Below are 6,466 nucleotides of genomic sequence, written 5' to 3' on the forward strand. Positions count from 1 at the left end.
GACGATGAGCACGGTATAAATAGGAAGAAACTAATCAGGTGCAGCTGGTGGTGATTCAGGGGACGTGAAGCAGGTGTGTCAGATAAAGAAATCAGGGGTAAGGGAGCTAAAATAGAGGGAGAGAAGTGAGAGAGGCAGGCGCAGCCGGGCAAACCTGACAGTATAGGTCCTAATCAGGTCAGCAGCATGTTAGTAACAAAAGAATATAACATTATAAAGTGGAGCTCATTGCAAATCTTTTCTGTCCGGTGCAGTGCAGCTCTTGTACCACACTGAGACAGAGGATGCTCTCTACTGTCGCTCTGTAGAAGTTTGCAAGCAACTGAGAGGAGATACCAGCGCGTTTCAGCTTCCTGAGGAAGAAGAGCCTTTGCTGGGCTTTCTTCACCAGGTAGGATGTATTCAGAGACCATGTCAGGTCAGATGTGATGTGGATGCCCAGGAACTTGGTGTTATCCACTTGCTCCACCACCTCCCTGTGTATGAGAAAAGGAGACTGAGCTTCATCTGACAAGAGGTGAGTGACTGAAGTTGAGATGGTAGAGATGGGCCAGTGAGGCATGACAGTGCATGATGGATCCAGCAGTTTGAATACTGGTTTTATTGTTTTATCATTTGGGATTAAAGAAATGAACAGGACATGTTGATCTGCATGGAGGGATGATGTTCTCAAAGGGGTTCTTTTTGGTAGGCCTATATTCAAAGTAATCCTGTGCTGCTGATTTTAATTTTTTTTGTTTTGGTGGATGGAGTTTGATGGTAGGCTATCTCTGCTATTTCTCTGCTGCATGTGTGCATATGGTGCCCATTGTGGAGTCTGACAGGCAGTTGGTGAAGAATGCATTGCAGTTTTTCTTCAATACCAGTAATAAGAAAATGTGCATGGTATAATAACATCCATGTTCATACCAAGGTATACCGTGAAACTAGTATACTGCTGCAATCCCAGTCTGAAGTCAGGAGGGCCCATTTTATGATCCCTATAACATACAAATAGCCTTGTATGTGAGTGTCTAAAAGGGAATTCATGCTTTGTGCACACAGATGAGGACAAGGTTTGCACGGATAAAACCAGTGGGATAGTGCATGTGGCTGGGTCCAGCTGCCTGTCTTGATACAATCAGAAAACACTTTCCATTTTTGATTGTAGCTCAAACATGTGAAAGGAGCTATAGCACTGTGTAGACATTTGCCATGTCTTACCTAGGCTGTCATGTGGTTGCATTTTCTTGCCCCTGTTAGATATTAGTAATTGTTAGACCTTAATGTGTTAGTAATGCAATTTAGTAAGATTCAAAGTCTGCTCTAGTCTGTTTTGTTTCAAGGTTAGCAGACAGAATGTTGATTCTGAAAAGTGAACCATGGCACCAATTGTTTTCTTGTAGCTTGTGTTAGAATATTACATCTGAATGAATGCCTTAGCTACGCACCACATGACAACATACACGCACATTGAGATTCTTCATTTTGTTATGACGCAGTGGCTCCAAGCATGTGGAGCTCTAGATAAGAGATGGAGCCTCTGGACTGACTTCAGCTGGGGTTATGTAATCTTTCTGTGTAAGGGGTTAGCCCTGTGGCCAGGGACTCCTCTCTCCAGCAGCCAGTGTGTGTCTCTGGTGGGGGTTGTGTTTGTAATTTTTACTCGTGGTTTAAAATAAATCAGCACTAAATGAAGAAAGACTGACTCCTTCGTTATTCAGAGCTGTCCAATAAAAGAACTGGGGTATTACACCCCCAAATGGGTCATGTATAACAGGTGCTGATAGGTACCAGTAGATGCCCTGGGTCTTATGGTGTGTATGGGTATGTTGCTGATCAAAGTTCCTGATTGATTTGCAGTTATAGAGGGAAGAAAGGAGTGCATCAGTCTCAACCACCTCCTGGGAGAAATATCTGGCTCTTAGGCCACTAAATGCTTCACTATGTTCACCAGCTGGTCTGTAACTGATTCTGTCTGCTGTTTGCTACTGAGTAAGTAGGGTACAGTGCTAAAACTCACTGAGATTCATGTGATAGAGTTAGGTTCATGACTACGAGAAACCCCTTTCAGATTGTCAATTGATACATTCTTATAAAAATATTCATTATAGAGGCTTTAAGGCACCATAAAGTTGAGGCATTGAGGTGTGCTGTAGTGTCCTGGGGAGCTTTACACTGCAAATGTGAAACCTCTATTGTTCTTCTTCATTTCTTTCTCCACTAATTTCCTGCCATTTCTCTACTGGTATTGTAGCTCCCATAAAGGCATTAATTACAGAAGACAAGGTACAGTAGCTGGAATGTGCTAATTAATGAAGGGGATATTGCTAGTGGGTTGCATCAGTGATAATTGTTACTTGGGCTAACACAGAAAACAACACGGGTGCCCATAAAATTACACCCTAAATATCATTTTCTCAATTTTAAAGTATTTTAATTTATTTGTTTTAAAAGGTCACTATGTACTTTATTCTGTAAAGCATTCTATTCTGTTGCATTGTGGTGTCCCTACAGTGTCACCTGTCTGGCACACCTTGAAAGATCCCCTGCACTGCTGTGTTGGACTGTGGCCAAATGTAGCATTTAAATACATTTTTGAAAAATCAACTGCAAAGATGTTTCAAAATCATTGATTAGAGTAGAGAGTAGAGTTAAGAATACACTGCAGGTAGGTCTTGGCCCTGTGGTGTGGCAGGTGCTTTTCCCGGGGATGGTTGCACTAAACTACTGCCAAATGGAAGAAAACTGTAGTGGTTTAAGTTATGTGTTAATATGGATTATGTAATAGAATAGAGTGTTTGTCTGTTCACTTTGAGTTCATGTGAGCTGAACAATGAGCTTATATAATTTGGCTAAGATTGTTATAGAGCGTATTGGTTACATGTTGTGACAGGTTGCAGTCACTAGAGGGCTCTCTAAGACGGGGTATACAGTTGGGCCAAAAAGGAGGATACCGGGGCAGAGCAAAGCGGGGTTCATGGGTGGCTCGATGCTGTTGAGTGTGCATTGGCACCAGTTGGAAAATAAAGCCTGTGAATGAGACCAAATGCTTCTGGCATCTTTGTGGAGATATCTGGTGATATCACATATGGCAACAAGGATGAAGTTAAGTGGCGTGGACCTGTGATAAACTTTGCTCATTGATTGCAAAGGCACTGTGGATGTTAGTTGGCTGGGCCGTGGAGCTAGGCTAAAGGCCACGGCAGAGTTTGGTGTGTTGGCCTGGGGAGCGAGTTTAAGAGGGGTTTGGCCCTCGCAGCGAAACTAAGGATGACACCATGGCGGCTACAGTGGGTTCTGTGGCACCTTTTGACAGCTCAGTCCAGACGTGGGATGAGTACTGTGAGATTCTACACCATTTCTTCGTGGCTAATGACATTACGGACGCCAAAAGGAAACATGCGGTGTTGTTGAGTGGGGTCCAAACGTATTCGTTGATGAGGAATTTGTTGAGTCCCGCAAGACCGGGAGAACACTCATATGACAAACTGGTGAGTCTGTTACAAAATAATTTAAACCCAAAGCCAAGTGAAATTATGCAAAGGTGGAAGTTTAACTCAAGAATCAGAAAACATGATGAGAGTGTGATTGAATGTGTGGCAGAACTGAGGAAACTGGCACAGGACTGTAATTTTGGAGACACCTTGACGGTGATGCTGAGGGACCGGCTGGTCTGCAGCATAAATGATGACGCGATCCAAAGAAGGTTGTTATCTGAAGAGGACCTGACTTTTGAGAAGCCTTTCAAGTGTGCGCAAACTATAGAGACAGCAGGCAAGGATATGGTGGATTTGCATAAGGCAACAGAGCAGTCAAGTCGCAGCCAATCCGGGATAGAGGGGTCAATTAACAAACCCTGCAGACCTCCCTCTTTCATGTTATTAATTCAGGATAAGACCCCAAACCTCCCAAATAATAGCAACCTGCAGTTATTGTGGCAGATACCTCCTTAACCCTCAGATGTTACTTTACTGAGAAATTTTTATAAACCAGTACACTCTGGCTCTTTGACGAAGTGTTAAATTTTGTCTGAAATAACCAATGAAAGCTGTGTCACTGGACACTTAAGACCATATCTATTTTAGGTATCTTTATTATTATTATTATTTGTTTATGTTTTACTGGAAAGCACCTTGTAACGCAGGTTTAGAAAGGTGCTATATAAATAAACTTTGCTTGCTTGCTTGCACAGTATTTAGTTAACATAAGATGTTATTAAGGATAGGATATTTAAAGAATAGTGTATATGAAGTAACAAGTAAACAGTTGGATATTTTAAATAACCCCTTTTCTGATGTAACTTTCTAAATGCCGCCTCCCTTCTCATGGCCAGCCGGTTATGTTTGGAATTCACCAGAGCAACAAGCCCAATCAGAAAAGTGCTGCGTGTTTTGTCCCCGTGGGGTATCCACAGCCAGGCAGCTTGTTAACACCGCTGGGTTACCACTGCCTGTTTTAACTCTCTGAGATACCGTTGAGAAGTTTGGCATACTATTAATGTTGTTGATTGTTAAGCTATATGATTAAACTGCAAAAATCCTTCCTTCTTGCAGCCAGCCGGTTATATATGGAATTCACCCAAGCAACAAGCCCAATCAGAGAGGCACTGCTTCTCTGAGACACTGCTGAGAAGGTTGGCATACTACTATTAACACTGTGAATTGTGTAACTGAAAACTCACTGGGAATTGTGCAATATATGCAGCTTTACCAATTACCACTTAAAAGTGTAGACCCATTAAAATCATAAGAATCAGCATCATCAAAGCTTGACTCAATAAATACAGAGAATAGTAAACCTTTTCAGGAATTTTATATAGGAGCTTAAAAGAGGTACATCAAAGCAGCAAAATATAGCATTAAAATCATCAGTACTTATCTTGATCGGCTTACAATCTGAATAAATAATCAACTACCATTTCTAAACATAAATCCAAAATGATCATACTGATTAAAATTGTCATGGTTGAGCTCTCAAGACATTGAATAAAAGTCAAAGGTTTGCTCACGGTCACCAATCCTCAGTTGGTTTGAGTTGGTTGGATTGTGGCTTTCTGTTGAAATTTTCATTTCAGATTGAATTCTTGTTTAAAAGAAGATTTAAAGTTTCCTCTTGCTGAATCATGAGGCTTTGGTTCGTTCCAGTATCTGTCGCTGTCATTCAGCTCTCTGTAGAGGCTCTAGTCGTGGTTTTCCTCACTTCCTCCCCCACAGGACGGGGCCCGGGGGGGAGAAGCCGCAGCCTCCTTACTCTTTCGCCTGTGTTCCTTCAGGCCCTCAGTCTTCTGGATGTCAGGAAATCAACCAGACAGGGCCTCCGGCTGCAACTGTGGAAGGACTCCCTCGTTCCTCTTTCTGCCAGGGTTTTTAAAGGATTCTGGTTGGCAGTCTCAGTCCCTTCATCCAACCAGATGCCACAGTTTGCACTTAATACCTTTTTTGGCCTGCACAGTCGTTTTTCAGAACTCATTTGCATATTGCGTTCAGTATTCTTGTAACTATTCATGACTGCTTTTGACCATTTAGATCCAGCCTCAGATTCTACTTCCCCTTTCTTTAGAAAACTTGTCATCTTAATACTTAACACAAGACAGAAAACCCACTTCTGCTTGAAATACAAAAGTTCCCATTATCGCTTTCAAATGAACAATCAGAATTACACACAGATTTTCCACATACCCATCAATGCTTTAAAATCTAAACTTGGATCTTTATAATTTGAATACTATACTTGAGTAAACATTGGTTATTGATTAGAGATTGATTAAAACAGTATTTATCAATCAAATCTTTACTTTATACATGGAACATGATTTTTTTATTACTTTTTCAGTGTCTCTAATTTCTCATCACAATCCTCTGTCATACACACACAACTTCACTTCCCCTTTTCAGGGATATGTGTCTCACTTCCTCTTTTCTGTGACTCAGCATTCTCCACTCTTTGTGATGAGATTGGATATAAAAGCACTTTTCACCATTCCATGCAATGCAATCATTTTACATTTTTCTCTTACACATTCTTTAATGATTAATTCAAACAAAACACACACATAAATTATCTCATGATTATCCTTACTTATTACTTTATGCGTTCTGCCATAGCGTTTTAATATTTTTTTTTTCTCTCTCTCTCAACTCCTCTTGCTACTTCTTGCACACATCCTTGCTGTTCTTGTGTGAATTCTGACTGTAAAGAGACAATTTGCTCAATAGTCTCCTGCAGCCCTTGTTGTAAGGTTTCTGATGCCAGATGATCAGAGGCCAGCTCTGCTGTTATGGTCTGTTTCCTGTGCTCCTTGGCTCTCTCCGGGACCCGTTTTTACAGGCTTGCCGACAACACGTTGTGTTATATACTGCGCAGTTTTCTTTTGGGTGCAGTCTGCTCTTTGGGTGTGGGGTGGGGGGGGGGGGGTGCGTGTACCTCCGTGTGATGGTGGAGGCGAGGTGGTAGGTATAATAATAATAATAATAATGTGCTGTTT

Source organism: Monopterus albus, unplaced genomic scaffold (genome assembly GCF_001952655.1).
Source record: "Monopterus albus unplaced genomic scaffold, M_albus_1.0 scaffold264.1, whole genome shotgun sequence".
Taxonomy (NCBI): domain Eukaryota; kingdom Metazoa; phylum Chordata; class Actinopteri; order Synbranchiformes; family Synbranchidae; genus Monopterus; species Monopterus albus.